This window comes from Amblyraja radiata, chromosome 3, assembly GCF_010909765.2.
Source record: "Amblyraja radiata isolate CabotCenter1 chromosome 3, sAmbRad1.1.pri, whole genome shotgun sequence".
Classification (NCBI taxonomy): Eukaryota; Metazoa; Chordata; class Chondrichthyes; order Rajiformes; family Rajidae; genus Amblyraja; species Amblyraja radiata.
Window position 1 is genome coordinate 114,521,500 of NC_045958.1, and position 16,555 is coordinate 114,538,054.

Consider the following 16,555-nt stretch of genomic DNA (forward strand, 5'->3'; position numbering starts at 1 on the left):
TGAGGCTGGGATTATTCCAACGTTTAAGAAACAGTTAGACGGTACATAGACAGGACAGGTTTGGAGGAATATGGAACGAACGCAGGGAGGTGGGACATGTTGGCTGGAGTAGGAAAGTTGGGCCGAAGGGCCTGTTTCCTCACTGTTTCCCTCTATGACTCTATGACATGGGGTTTGGGTTTGGGGGTAGACATGCAGAGGGAGCTTCCTCAGCCGGAGCAGGGAAGGTGCTGGGATACACTGCCAGAGTGGGGCATTGCCCACTATGTCTACATTCTCACTTCACTCAGCCAGGCAGTGAAGGCTGGGTGCTGAGGGACAGCTCTTAAAGATAGCGGAGTCAAGGGATATGGGAAGAAGGCAGGAACAGGGTACTGACGGTGGATGATCAGCCATGATCACAGTGGATGGCGGTGCTGGCTCGAAGCGCCGAATGGCCTACCTATTGTCTGTTGTCCATTGTCTATTGACACAAGTACAACAGGCAACATAAAGAAAAAAATAACCAATACATAGAAACATAGAAAATAGGTGCAGGAGTAGGCCATTCGGTCCTTCGAGCCTGCACCGCCATTCAATATGATCATGGCTGATCATCCAACTCAGTATCCTGTACCTGCCTTCTCTCCATACCCCCTGATCCCTTTAGCCACAAGGGCCACATCTAACTCCTTCTTAAATATAGCCAATGATCTGGCCACAACTACATTCTGTGGCAGAGAATTCCACAGGTTCACCACTCTCTGTGTGAATTTGTTTTTCTCATCTCGGTCCTAAAAGACTTCGCCCTTATCCTTAAACTGTGACCCCTTGTTCTGGACTTCCCCAACATCGGGAACAATCTTCCTGCATCTAGCCTGTCCAACCCCATAAGAATTTTGTACGTTTCTATAAGATCCCCCCTCAATCTTCTAAATTCCAGCGAGTACAAGCCGAGTCTATCCAGACTTTCTTCACATGAAAGTCCTGACATCCCATGAATCAGTGTGGTGAACTTTCTCTGTACTCCCTCTATGGCAAGAATGTCTTTCCTCAGATTAGGGCAAGAATGTCTTTCCTCAGATTAGGGCAGTAGAGGCATGGTGGCTTAATGTGAATGGACCAGGCCAAATTGCGGTGCTTTTTACGCCCATGAACCTGAAGCTCGTGACTATCTCCACTCTCAGCCTCATTGATCCTGCCTGGGAGAGGTACATCACCCTGAAGTTGATGATGACCTCGTGCTGATCATTGAGGAGAGGTGATTGTCTTGATATCCTGTTTCAAACCTCTCCCTCTCCTTCTTGTACTATGCAGCATTATTATTTGAGATCTGGACCACCACTGTGGTGTCGTCTGCAACGTTGGAGTAAACGAAACTCAACTAAACTAAACTTTAGGCAGAGCACAAAGTGCTGGAGTAACTCTGCGGGTCAGGCAGCATCTCTGGAGAAAAAGAAGGGTCCCGACCAGACTCATCAGACCAGAAGGCTCTTGACCCGAAACATCACCGATCCTTTTTTCTCTAGAGACACTTTGTGTCTATCTTCGCTACATACCAGCATCTGCAGTTCCTTTCTCAACTAAACTCTATCTATACCTCTCATCATTTTTTATACGTTCATCAGGTTTTCCCTCAATCTCCAGCATTCCAGACCAAACATTCCCAACTTGTCCACCCTTTTTAGGATGGGCATCCATTTTAGGATGTAGATCCCTGGGATTCATCAGTATTTAAGTTCATTCACTTCCTTCTTTTTTTTGTCTAATATATAAGTCCTTCAGTCCCTCATTCTCTCCAGACTTTTCATAAGTTCATAGGTTATAGGAGCACAAATAGGCCATTCAGCCCATCAGGTCTACCCGCTGCCGTTCAATCACGGCCGATCTATCTTTCCCCCTCAACCCGATTCTCCTGCCTTCTCCCCATAACCTCTGACACCCGTACTAATCAAGAATCTGTCAATCTCCGCCTTAAAAATATCCATTGACTCGGCCTCCACTGCCGTCTGCGGCAATGAATTCCACAGATTCACCACCCTCTGACTGAAGAAATTCCTCCTCATCCTTCTAAAGATACATCCTTTTATTCTGAGGCTATGGCCTCGGGTCCTCTTCATTCTCTGACATATCCAGCAAGAGATATATGTCTTATTCCAAGGAGGCAGATGCTGAATAATTACTCAATTCTTCTGCCATTCTTCTTCATGTTGAATTCCCCTTCCACCTTCATGACAGCCAAGAGGTTTAAATTTAAGAATGAAAGCGATTAAATGAAATTTGCAGGAAATAGCTAGTTTTAGTAATTGAGTCACAGAGTCACAGAGAGATACCAGGTGGAAACAGACACTTCAGCCCACCCAGTCTACCCATTTACATCAATGCAACCTTAATCCCAGTTTTCATTTCCCCCGCCTTTTTATCAACTCCCCTCCGTTTCTGCCGCCCACCTACACATCCACGGCTGTTTACAGTGGCCAATTAACCTACACGCCCGCACATTTTTTGGCAAGTGGGAGGAAACTGGAGCACTCACAGGGAAACCATGTGCAAATCCCACACAGAGAGCACAAAAGGTTGGGATTGAACCGGAATCTCTGGTGCTAAGAGGTAAGGATTCGGCTAGATGCTCCACTCCGCCACATGATGGTGATCGTGAAATGCCTGGATTGATAAAAATAAGGCATCGGATTCACTAATGTTGTTCCGAGAAGAAGATTGTCTATCTTTACACTAAGCAGTCTTTGTATAGTTTCTAGATCATAAGATTCTAAGTGACAGGGATTAGAATGTGGCCAATCGGCCCATCAAGCCTATTCTGCCATTCAATCACAGCTGATCTATCTCTCCCTCCTAACCCCATTCTCCAGCCTTCTCCACATAACCTCTGACACCCGTTCTAATCAAGATCTGCAGTAAAGTCATTGACATTTAGCTGGTCTCTGAAATGGCGAAAAAATCTATTCAGTTCAAGGGCGCTTAAGTTTAGTTTAGTTTAGAGATACAGTGCAAAAACATATCCTTCAGTTCACCGAGTCCACGCCGACAAGCGATCCCCGCACATTAACACTATCCTACACACACTAGGGACAATTTACAATTATACCAAGTCAATTAACCTACAAACCTGTATGTCTTTTGAGTGTGGGAGGAAACCGGAGCACCCGGAGAAAACCCACGCAGGGGGAACGTACAAACTCTGTACAGACAGTACCCGTAGTCGGGATCGAACCTGAGTCTTTGGCGCTGTAAGGCAGCAACTCTACCGCTGCGCCACCGTGCCACTCTTAGGGATGAACTATAATAGCTGACCTTGCCCATCAACATCCTGGACAAATTAAAATTAAACTTGTAAATCCATTGTAAATTGTAGCGGTGATGGGAATGGCGGAAAAGTACAACTGCCTCTGCAGCCTCTTCCTCCCAGCCTGGGCTGTGGTGAGTTGAAATTAAAGGGCCTGTCCCACGAGCATGCGACTGCATGCGGCGGACGCAACCAAACCGGAAGCGGGGGGCCGCGCGGAGGTCGAGTGATCCCGTACGAGTTGACGTGAAGTTCGAGCGAAGTCCGCGGGAAGTTCGCGCTAGGTGTACGCCATCAAGATGCTGCGTACGCCGTCAAGACGCTACATACGGCGTTGAGACGCTGCGCACGCCCGTCGAGGCGGTGCGTACGGCCTCAATGCGGCTGCGGGCCGGCAGGCCGTTGCCGCGCGAATTTTTGGACAGTGTCAGTTTTTCGGAGCCCCGCGCGATGTCGGGACCAGCTCCGCACAACTCCATACAGCTCCGGCGATCGAAGTGGGACCGGCCGTACGGCTCAAGCGACCACGTTAGGTCGCGCTTGCTGCATGCAGTCGCATGCTCGTGGGACAGGCCCTTAAGAGTTGCAGGCCAGTAGCTCCCTCCGTTTCCCAATGGATGCGTCAGGGGATAAATATTTATAAAATAGATTCTGCACACGTCTAAATGTAAGAAAAATGTATTCTAGAAATAAAGTTCTGCATATTGATCGGCAGAGTAAGGTGAGTCATTAACTACAAGGGCACTCCAAGTGACTTTCTCATTCGACTGCCTGTCAGCCAGTTCCATGCCAGGTGGAAACTGCGCAAAGAAAGGTTGACACGCGTCCCGAACCAGCAGATTACCAGTGAAGTCAGTTCCCTTCACTGAGACTGACTGCAAAGCAGATTTACTTCAATACACAGCCGCAAACCTGTTACGAAAGTGCTGCAATTATGCAACGCCACTGATCTGACAGAATGTCATGGTCGGAATGAAGACTGCATTGCATAGAGTTATAGAGTCATACAGCACGGAAACAGGTCCTTCAGCCCAACTTGCCCATGCCGACCAGGATGCCCCAATTAGGCGAGCCCCATTTGCCCACATTCAGCCCATATCCCCCTCAACCTTTGCTGAAGCTTTCATGAATCTGTCCAAGAGTCTTTTTAATGCTGCCTCAACTACATATACCTCCTCAGGCAGTTTGTCCCGTCACCCATCCATCACCCATCTGAGTGAAAATGTTGCCGCTCGGGTTGTTATTTAACCTATGTTTTTTTTTAAATTATTCTCCAACTCTGGGCAAAGGCTTTGAGCATTCACCTCATCTATTTGCCTCATGATTTTATACACCTCCATAAAATCACCCTTCAGCCTCCAGTGCTCTAATGCAGATCTCCTTGTCATAGAGAGAGAGGCAGAGAGACGGACAGCATGGAATCAGGCCCTCCAGAGAGTCATAGTCATAGGGTCATAGGGTCATAGTCATAGGGTCATAGGGTCATAGAGTCATAGAGTCATAGGATCATAGTCAAAGGGTCATAGGATCATAGGGTCATCGAGTCATAGGATCATAGTCAAAGGTTCATAGGGTCATAGAGTCAAAGAATCATAGGGTCAAAGAGTCAGACAGCATAGATAAGGTAAATGCCGTCTTTTACCCAGAGTAGGGGAATCAAGAACCAAATCACATTGGTTTAAGGTGAAGGGGGAAAGATTCAATAGGAATATGGACATGACGTCAGAATTAAGGGACAGAAGTTTAGGGGTAACATGAGGGGGAACTTCTTTACTCAGAGAGTGGTAGCGGTGTGGAATGAGCTTCCAGTGGAAGTGGTGGCGGCAGGTTCGTTGGTATCATTTAAAAATAAATTGGATAGGCATATGGATGAGAAGGGAATGGAGGGTTATGGTACGAGTGCAGGCAGGTGGGACTAAAGGAAAAAAGTTGTTCGGTACGGACTTGTAGGGCCGAGATGGCCTGTTTCCGTGCTGTAATTGTTATATGGTTATATGGTTATATGGAACCTGAGGGATAACCTTTTCACACAAAGTGTGGTGGGTGTATTAAACAAGCTGCTGGAGGAAGTAGTTGAGGCTGGGACTATCACAACGTTTAAGAAACATTTAGACAGGTACATGGATAGGATAGATTTGGAGGGATATGGGGCAAACACAGGCAGATGGGACATGTAAGTGGGGCATGTTGGTTGGTGTGGGCAAGTTGCGCCAAAGGGTCTGTTTCCACGCTGTATGGCAACATGATTTATATCCCTCCAGGCATATCCATGTGACTATCTGAACGTAAGACCACTTAAACGTAGTCCTGTTTACTCATCGGCCCTTGATCTCATCAACCGACAACGGTACTCAGTCCTTCAAAACCTCAGATGGAACTGTTTGGGAAGTCTGTAGTACACTTTCTCAACTGAAATCATAAGTCCATAAGCTATAGGAGCAGAATTAGGCCATTTGGCCCATCAAGTATACTCTGACATTCAATCATGGCTAATCTATCTTTCCATCTCTTCCCCAGTCTCCCGCCTTCTCCCTGGAACTTTTGATGCATTTACTAATCAAGGCCCTGTCAATATCAATACCCAAGACCTGGCCTCCACAGCCTGTGGCGATGAATTCCACTGATTCACCACCCTCTGACTAAAGAAGTCCCTCCTCATCTCCTTTCTAAAGGCACGTCCTAATCCTAGACTCTCCCACTGGTGGAAACATCCTCTCCACGTCCACTCTATCCAGGCCTTTCAGTATTCACTATTGACTAAATCACTGGAAAAGAAAGCAAGCAGGCATCGTTACTAATTCATTATCATTCCGCATGCACTAATGCTGCACACTAATTGAATCCCAATGATGTCATCCCACTTCTTGCTTTATGAAGTACATTTGGAGAGTCAGAAAGGGGTTTTGATTAACCTCTCTGACGGCGTTCAATAAATTAGTCTTTGAAACCCTTTTCCCCAAAGGCTGGGCAGTGCATGAATACGTGACAAACAGCATCTACAATTGCTTTTTCACACAAATCAATAAAAGGTAGGATAAGCTTGCCACAAGAAGCGCAGAGCGGGTTTGTTCACTCACGGTTCTCATTACAGAGAACATTTCTCTCTGCAACTCCCTGGTTAACTCATCCCTTCCCACCCATATCATCAACAGCTTCTTCCCTGCGGCTGTTACACTACTTAACTCTACACCTTGGTGTGCTCGCTTCGGCAGCACATATACTAAAATTGGAACGATACAGAGAAGATTAGCATGGCCCCTGCGCAAGGATGACACGCAAATTCGTGAAGCGTTCCATATTTTTTTTTAAAAGAAAAAAAAAAAAAAAAAAAAAAATCTACACCTTGGTGATTGCCAGTCACCCCCCCGGACACTCCCCCAGAAATATTGCACTTCTGTATGTACATATATATATTCTGCTGTTCATTATTCTATGTTCGCTCTTCTGGGGGAGATGCTAACTGCATTTCGTTGTCTCTGTACTGTACACTGCACAATGACAATAAAGATTGAATCTGAATCTGAATCTGTATCTGATCCCCTCCCCAGGTACCTTCCCCAGCAACTGCAGGAGATGCAACGCCTGTCCCTGATACCTCCTCCCTCGACACCGGCCAAGGACCCCGGCAGTCCTTTCAGGTGAGGCAGATGTTCACTTGTACCTCCTCCAACTTCATCTACTGTAACTGCTGTTCCAGGTGCGGACCCCTGTATATGGGCGAGACCAAGCACAGGCTTGGCGATCGGTTCGCTGAACACCTCCGCTCAGTCCGCCTTAACCTACCTGATCTCCCGGTTGCTAAACACTTTAACTCCCCCTCCCATTCCCGCACTGACGTTTCTGTCCTGGGCCTCCTCCGTTGTCAGAATGAGACCCAATACAAATTGGAGGAACAGCACCTCATATTTTGCTTGGGTAGCTTACACCCCAGCGGTATGAACATTAATTTCTCTAACTTCGTCACCTTTGCTTTCCTTCTCTCCCTGTTCCTTCCTCCACCTTACTTCGACTAGTTTCACTGTCCTGTTGAGGAATTTTACTGATTGTATGCCTCGTTGTCACCTTCCCCTCACCCAACAATGAACCGTTCTATGATCGCCGTCTGCTTTGATCTGTCCTTTTCACACCCTACCCTTCCATATCTCTGTGTCTCCCTCTCAAGAGTCACTAGTGTTTTATTGTCATGTGTCCCAGAAATTCTTGCTTGCTGCAGCACAACAGAATATGTAAACATAGTACATAACGGGAGAAAATAAAAGTTCTGAGTGTATATATACACATTCACACACACTCAATAAGTAAACAAGTATAGTGCAATGATAATAATAATAGTCTGAAGAAGGATCTCGACTCGAAACATCACCCATTCCTCCCCTCTAGAAATGCTGTCTGTCCCGCTGAGTTACTCCGGCACTTTGCCACAAGAAGTGCAGAGCGGGTCTGTTCATGCATGGCTCTCATTACAGTGATGGCCATTGGCCATGTTGTTGATGTGAGTTTGATAGAAGCACATCTGCCAGCCCCAAAATGACAATAAACCCAAAGGATTTACAGGTCTCGTCGAGGCAACCGCATCCCTCGACGAAACCAAGTCCACAACACAGGGTTAAATATCACCCCTGCTGTTTTGTAAGTGTCGCAGTGTATATATACATGGCTGGTCATTAATCTTCAGTCGAGCCCTGGATTCCTGCAGTGTCACAGATTGTTAAAAGTCATTGGTTAGTCTGTATCCAGGGAGCAATTGCCACGGACCATTGCGCCGAACAGAACTCGAGCAAAGCCCAGACAAAGCCTGAACATTCCTCTCGCTCAATATCACCTTTTCACTCTACTGATTACCCCAAATGACCAAATGAATCACCGTGACAGAGATGCCTGCAGTGCAATGTGCGCAGCTCCGACTGAATACTTCATTAAAAACAGCCCCGTGCATTGCAATGTACATGAAGGTCCCTCCTGTTCCGAAGGCGCGGTTCTTTCCCACGAGGCGTGTTTATATCGTTGACACTCCACTTATTGTTCATGAGTGTAGACTACCCTTAGATCCTCGAGTGTAGACTTACTTTCCAGCTGTGCAACATCAGGAGCAAGCTTGACCTTACCCTCATCATTTAGTTCAGTTCAGTTCAGTTCAGTTCCTTGTCACGTGTACCCAGGAAGAGTGAAATGCTTTTGTTGCCTGCTAACCAGTCAGCGGAAAGACAATACATGATTACAATCGAGCCATTACAGCGTATAGATACATGATAAGGGAATAACATTCAGTGCCAGGTAAAGCCACCAAAGTCTGATCAATGATAGTCCGAGGGTCACCAATGAGGTAGCTGGTAGTTCAGCACTGCTCTCTGGTTGTGCTAGCATGATTCAGTTGCCTGATAACAGCTGGGAAGAAACTGTCCCTGAACCCGGAGGTGCGCGCTTTCACGCCTCTATACCTTTTGCCTTACGGGAGAGGGGAGAAGAGGGTGAGACTTGTCCTTGATTATGTTGCTGGGCTTGCCGAGGCAGCGTGAGGTATAAATGGAGTCAATGGAAGGGAGGTTGGTCTGGGCTGCGTCCACAATTCGCTGCAATTTCTTGCGGTCTTGGATGGAGCTGGTCGCAAACATTAGCAATCATGACTGGGTTTTCCAGCTCCTTCTCTTCTCCTCAATGTGCAGGGACTTCAGGACTCATTGTGTGTTCCGCATATCCCTGACTGAGGTCAGTTAACTCAGCCGAGAAGCAAAGAACCACCAGGCCCACTAGAATCAAGAAGCTTTGACCACTCAAAAGGAGTCTTGTATTATACCAAGCCAATTAGCCTACAAACCTTGTGCGTCCTTGGAGCGTGGGAGGAAATCGGAGAAAACCCACGCAGGTCACGGGGAGAACGTACAAACTCCGTACAGACAGCACCCGTAGTCGGGATCGAACCCGGGTCTCTGGTGCTGTAAAGCAGCAACTCTACTACAGCGCCCAATGGCGGAGTAGACTTGATGGGCCAAATGGCCTATTTCTGCTCCTGGACATATGAACCTTCAGGGATGAAGATGGTGACCGTTATTGCCGACTATCTATAACCGAGTGAGCGGGATAGAGTTTAACCCAAGTCTGTGAGGGAGGATTTATACCAGTGGGGGTTCACAGGCCAGGGAGCCGCAGAGGCCCTGGCACCACATGCCAGGGACGGGCTCAGTATTCACACCACCTTCATACTGCCCGCACTCTCTGCTCCAGCAACCGGAAACGCATCAAGCAGCGCTAACTATTTGGGGGTTGCGGGGGGTGGGCGTGGTGTTGGTGGAACGGGGGCCTCAGTCTGTTATAACCGAAATCCGCTGTACAGATTACTGTACATTCACGACGTGGTTTCCTCCACTCAAATATCCCGTTATACCCAGGACTTCATGAATTTATTGTAAAACTATTTTAACAAGCTTGCAATTTGTCAGTCGGAAAACAAAGATAGGAATTTCAACGAGCAAAACAGCACGGTGGCGCAGCGGTAGAGTTGCTGCCTAATCCCCCCTGTCGCACTTAGGAAACCTGAACGGAAACCTCTGGAGACTTTGCGCCCCACCCAAGGTTTCCGTGCGGTTCCCGGAGGTTGCAGGTGGTTGCCGGAGGTTGCAGGTAGTGGAAGCAGGTAGGGAGACTGACAAGAATCTCCGGGAACCGCACGGAAACCCTGGGTGGGGCGCAAAGTCTCCAGAGGTTTCCGTTCAGGTTTCCTAAGTGGGACAGGGGCATTACATCGCCAGTGACCCATTTTCGATCCTGACTACGGGTGCTGTCTATGTGGTGTTTGTACGTTCTCCCCGTGACCTGCGTGGGTTTTCTCTGGGTGCTTCGGTTTCCTCCCACACTCCAAAGACGTACAGGTTTGTAGGTTCATTGGCGTCGGTAAAATTGTAAATTGTCCCTAGTGTGTGTGTGTTGGATAGTGTCAGTGTGTGGGTGTCACTGGTTGGCACAGACTCGGTGGGCTGAAGGGCCTGTTTCCGCACTGTATCTCCAAACTAAAAAACGAAACTAAACAGTTTATTTTACCAAACTCTGCACAAATGCTAGTCTGTGGACAGGAGAAGGAAAGGTCATTGAGGGTTACCGTTCCGGGTGATCCCTTCCAAATCTCATTAGGTGGATTATGGTCTATAATTGACTTCAGTGCAAGACTGCTTGAGTCAGCAGCCCACGAGATTTACGCCAACGCACAACTATGAGAGTCCTTGATTGCAGGCAGAACTCCCTGGCTCAACATCCCCATTCAGTAAGCTGCGGCAAAGCAATTTGAATTATCTCCGTACGTTTTGGCTGAATTTGCTTTAGCGATGCTGAGGACACACCATACTAAAGCAGCACCAATCATACTGATGAAGCTCCTAGGCACTTAGGGCAAAGTCTTCAAGATTTATCCTTTGCAGAGTTCAAAAGGTTATTGATCAATAAAACTCAATCTGCTCAAGTGGATTTTCTGAATTAATGGATATTGAGAGAGCAGCCTCACTTTTTCCCTGATTACATCTTTGTACTCTAAAGCCCATATGTTCAAGCTATGCCAATATTTATTTAGTCTACCATAGGTACCAACAGGCCATTTTTAATGATAACAATTTGCAGAGCAGTTTGACAAAATAATTCACACACACCTTTTTCTCAATTTGAGGTGGAATCTTATTGGTGTGTGTCTGTGTTTTTTGTGTCATAGAGTCATACAGCGTAGAAACAGGCCCTTCGGCCCAACTTGCCCACACTGGCCAACATGTCCCAGTTACGTTAGTTCCGCCTGCCTGTGTTTGGTCCATATCCCTCCAAACCTGTCCTATCCATGTACCTGCCTAACAGTTTCTTAAACGTTGGGATAGTCCCAGCCTCAACAACCTCCTCTGGCAGCTTGTTCCACACACCCACCGCCCTTTGTGTGAAAAAGTTACCCCTCAGATTTTTTTTTTTTTAATTTTTTTAAAAAATTTGTGTTTTTATTAGAAGCAGCGTACAGTAGTATAAACCGCGGCATATGACAAACATTTCGTGTACAACTTCTATTTTAAATTTAACAAGAAAAAGGTAGATCAAGAAAGAGAGCGAGTGAGAGAAGAAATGAGTGAAGGAAGTCGTGATGTGTAAACCCCTAGAGTACCAGATGGGCAGTCCAGGGGTGAACAAGTGATAGCCTGTAGAAAAATAAAGACAAAAACCCATAAAACTGTTAAAAAAAAAAGAAAGAAAAAAAAAAAAAAGAGAGAAGAAAAAGAAAAGAGAGAAAAAAGGAACCCTTGTGTAGGGATATACCTGCTTCATATCTTACCACACCCATCACCCAGTTCGTGAATCGGTTTAGTTCCAGAGTTGTGTTGCACCATACTATACTTGTAATAAATCAATAAATGGAGACCATATCTTTAAAAAATTGCTCTGATTTTCCTGCTAAGACGAGTCTCATATCTTACCCCCCAGATTTCTATTAAATATTTTCCCCTTCATCTTGAACGTATGTCCTCTGGTCCTCGATTCACCAGGAAAAAAAGATGGATCTGTTTTCTTGTTATCTACAGTCTATCTTAAACGTCTGTGATAGAATAAGTGGAGATGCTGATTAAACACAAACAATGCCTGCGGCCATACTTCATTTAATTCAGCTGGGAATGGATAAACTGAATACTGCAGCTTGACACAGCCTCCAACTGAATGCTTCCAACATTTGTCGTCTCACAGAGAATGAATTGAATAAATACTGAGCCCATGTCTGCCGATCGATAAATACAAAGAGCTGTGCCTGTTATTTTTCAAAAGGTGTCTCTCTGTCCGATGATTTGGTTTGACCATTTTAAATCCTTGTAGATCTTCAGTGGCTCTGCCCCAGTCGCAGCGGTAAAAGAGTCATAGAGTCATACGTCTTCAGTTAAACTTCCTCGTGCCGACCAATTCATCGCCACAGAAGGCTGTGGAGGCCAAGTCACTGGAAATCTTTAAGGCAGAGATCGATAGATTTTTGATTGGTACGGGTGTCAGATGTTATGGGGAGAAGGCCGGAGCATGGGGTTGAGAGGGAGGTGATTGAATGGCAGAGTAGACTTGATGGGCTAAATGGCCTAATTCCGCTCCTGTCACTTATGAACTTATGGAACTTTGGGAAGAGTTCTGAAGCTTTATGATAAAAGGCGACGTAACTGAATTCATTCTTATTGAAAAAGAAACAAATGAGACACGACATAATTCAGGTGTTAAAATGATGGAGCAGCAAGGATAACTTTGATGAAAACATATTATTCACAGAAAATTGGAAACTGGTATTGGAAATTGAAAATTGGAAAATTGGTAGGTTTTCTTTCAAAAGTGCTATGCGCCAGACTAGTATTTCTTTGTCAATTAACCCTGGATAAATAACCTGTCAGGAGAGGAATTGATGACTACAAGGATAATAAGTCAAAGACACTTTGCAACTGTGGTGCAGATGGTGGAATAACAAAGTGCTGGAAGATCTCGATGGGTCAAGCAGCATCTGGGGAGGGAATGAGCAAGTGATGGTTCGAGTCGGCACCCTTCATCAGTCTGGAGCCAAAAAGTCATCTATCCATTCACTTCCCGGAAGCTGCCTCATGACCTGCTGAGTTCCTCTCATACTTTGTGTTTTGCTACTGCGTAGCTGTGGTTTAGTCTAGTTTAATTTAGTTTGGAGAAACAGGCCCACTTGACCCACCGTGTCCACGCCAACAAACGATCACCCGCATACTAGTTCCATCCGACACACGAGGGACAATTTACAGAAGCCAACTAATATTCAAACCTGCACGTCTTTGGGGATTAAAAAATCCATGTGGTCACATGGAGAACGGACAAACTCAGTTTGGACAGCACCCATAGTCAGGATCGAAACCGGGTCTCTGGCGCTGTGAGGCAGCAACTCTACCGCTGCACCAATGTTCTGCCAGTGTTGTTGCCAATGGGATTATCTTATCTCTATACTTATAAAACTCTGATATTGGATGTGTATTTATTTGTGCATGTGATGTTCGTGTGCGTTTCACATCTCCTCGAAAACACGATGCGCCAACGGTGAATTTTTTACATATTCCAATAGAGATTTACGCCATGTCAAAAATCGCCTGATCTGAAAATTTCATGCAATATTTCTCGAGTTATTTATGAAAATGTTCATAAATCTCAAATAACTTAGAAAATAAACGAGATGGTCTTGCTGATGATGTCACAATAGATCTGACTGCCTGGCTCTGCTAGCGCTGCGAGTGACGTCATCCCTTCATGACGTCTTCTGTACTTCTTGGCTTCTTAACTTTCACTTCTGCTCAGGTCGTGCTGCGCGCTCCGCTGGGCTCCTTGAAGTTCTAGAACATGGCGGCAGCATGAGGGAGCGGGGCAGCGCGGTGCGAAGGTGGCCCTGGGAGAGGCGGTCAATGGAGACCTGAAATTGCTCCGCCGATCGCAGAGATTCGGGGAATCGTGACGCCTTTTCCCCGCTGGTGATCCTGATCCCACCTGGCGATCTCTGGCCGTCACGGGGGACGACCTCCTCTCCGTCTCCCCTGCCCGATTGTCTGTCATGTGGGTGGGAGGGTTTCCCCTCGCAGAAGCCACGATCGGCCGGACCTCGGCTGCTTTTGACCGTCCTCAGATCGTGCCCGCGGCCTCCCTCGAGTCTCCGCCGCCCGCTCACCGTGGGGCCCGCATTCCGCTTGCCGTGGGCCCAGCAGCCCGCCCTGCTCCCCTCCTTCTCTCCCCCCCTCTTCCTCTTCCGCACCCACTCCTCCTTTCCCCCCTCCTCCTGTCCCCCCCTCCTGTCCCCCTCCTCCTTCCCCCCCTCTCCCCCCTCTCCTCTCCTCCCCCCCTCCTCTCCTTCCTCCCTCTCTCTCCCCCCTCCTCTCTCCCCCCTCCCCTCTACCCCCCTCTACTCCCCTCTCTCCGCCATCCTTTCTCTCTCCCCCTCCCCCTCCTCTCTCTCCCCCTCCCCCCATCTCTTCCTCCTCTATCTCCCCCCCCGTCCCCCTCCCCCCCCCCCCTCCCCCCTCTGCCCCCCCCTGTCCCCACCCCCTCCCTTTCCCCATCTCTCCCCCCACTACCCCCTCTCACCCCCCCCCCCTCGCAACCGCGCATTGAGGGGACGGGACCCAACAGGTCCCCCTTGGTCTAGTCATCTTTAAAATGCAATAAGACCATGTGGGCTACATTCCAGAGAGGTGGAGGTTTGTTGAATTGTCATTCTATCACCAACTAGAGACCTCTCCTCACCTACCATCTACCTTATCCCAAACTATCTTTAATTGGACCTTACTGGACTTTATCTTGCACTAACCCAATCCTGTATTTGTGCACTGTGGACACCTTGATTGGAATTATACACAGTCTTCCCGCTGACCGGGTGGTAAGCAAAAACCAGCTTTTCATTGCACCTCTGTACACGTGACAATAAACTAAACTAAACCAAAAACATATTGAGTGGTTTGATTAATGGCGTCTGCATTTGCTTGTTTATCTCCACAGAGCGATAATTCACAGATTTATTATCTTTGCAGCTATATCTTCTGTATAACCATTTGGGTCGTCATTAAATAATGGGCTAGGTGCATGTGAGAAATAATTTAATATTTTATGTTGGAATATTTTATATTTTATCAGCCCCATCCATCCACTAGGCCTTTCTCAGGTGGAATTCTTTGACCTTGTTAATATATATTTTTTGGCACCAACGGGACAATGATCCAATTGATGCATTATTAGAAAAAATGTCACACTGCAGGGTTCCATTTTATACAAAGAAAACCCATCCAATTTCTTTCGACGTTCAATGGCAGCACAATGACAAAACGCTCCCGCTATTAAAACCTTAATTTGAGCAGCCACTTCAACACTATAGCAATTGCATGAATTATGCAGACATCTTCAGGTAAAGTTCTTATAGTCTAGTGACCATATTTTAAAAAATTTGGTGAACTGGACATGGGCTGTGGGAGGAAAACCGATTCAGGGACAGTGTCTTCCCAGCTGTTATCAGGCAACTGAAGCATCCTACCACAACCAGGTCTCTGGAGGTCTCAAAATAAACGTGAACAAATATTAAGGATAAGTAAGATATGCGCTGTATTGATTTATACCAAACCTAAATATGTCAATAAACAGGATTTTGCCACCAATGAGCAGGTTTTAAGTGTGTAGGTTCTTAGAAGAGATATTGGCTGAATAGGGGTTACATTTTATTTTTATGTGGAAGAAACAAAGGGCCAAATGTTGGTGGTTTTATTTCCAGTTGCACGTGGAATTTCTCAGAACAAATGCACCCAGTTTAGGATTGGTGTACGAATGCTGTAGTGTATAATATCATGTGAGGAATAGATCAGGTAGACGCACAGAGTCTCTGGCCCAGAGTAGTGGACTTGAGAAGGGGGGAAGATGAAGGGGGGAAGATAGGTTTAAGGTGAAGGGGGGAAGATGAAGGGGGGAAGATAGGTTTAAGGTGAAGGGGGGAAGATTTAACAGTAATCTGAGGGGTAACTTTCTCACACAAAGGGTGATGGGTGTATGGAACGAGCTGCCAGCGGACGTAGTTGAGGCAGGGACTATTGCAATGTTTAAGAAACATTTAGACAGGTACATGGATAGGACAGGTTTAGAGGGATATGGGCAAAACGTAGACAGGTGGGACATTAAATGTTTTGAGATTTTTTAGTCAATGTTTAATGTTTATCAAATCATATTTGAAATCAGCATCTTTTTGATTTTGAATGTGTTGGAAGGATAGTGATATTGTCAGGATTATATAAAACCTTTGATGGCTTCTTCAAATGGTGAAACTGGGTTTTTATTGATAAACATAAAAATTCGACTAAAAAATCTCGAACCATAGAAACATTACTCAAAACATACAATTGGAAAACGTGCAACAAATACTTCTCACTGTTTTTCCATGCGGTTGCTAAAAACTCAATTTTAACGAATAGATTTATGAATTCTTTACTTTTAGAGATACAGCGCGGAAACAAGCCCTTCGGTCCACTGAGCCAGTGCCGACCAGTGACCGCCCCCTACACTAACCTACACACATTAGGGACAATTTAGATTTCTTTAGCTGGTGCTCATGTTGACCTGCCTGCATGGTCTGATTACCGAGACTAAGGCCCTGACATAGCTTAAGGCCTTGTTCAGTTACAGTCTCAAATAGTATGATTAAGTTTCCGGATGAGAAACATTGAGGAACAACGTTCGCATATGTCAAAATGGAGTGGTAATTCCAGGCAAATTAGTCCTAATTGTGGAAAATCAGCGCCAATATTA

At 46.3% G+C, this 16,555-nt stretch overlaps 1 protein-coding gene and 1 non-coding gene across 3 annotated transcripts in view; one reads left to right on the forward strand and one right to left on the reverse strand.

The window, feature by feature from the left end:
* Positions 1-16,555, reverse strand: part of sv2c (synaptic vesicle glycoprotein 2C) — an 88,983-nt gene that overhangs the window by 39,414 nt on the left and 33,014 nt on the right. The gene's annotated exons all lie outside the window — the stretch shown is intronic.
* Positions 6,480-6,586, forward strand: LOC116971666. The gene has a single exon (XR_004411545.1). It is a non-coding gene; the product is annotated as a U6 spliceosomal RNA (small nuclear RNA).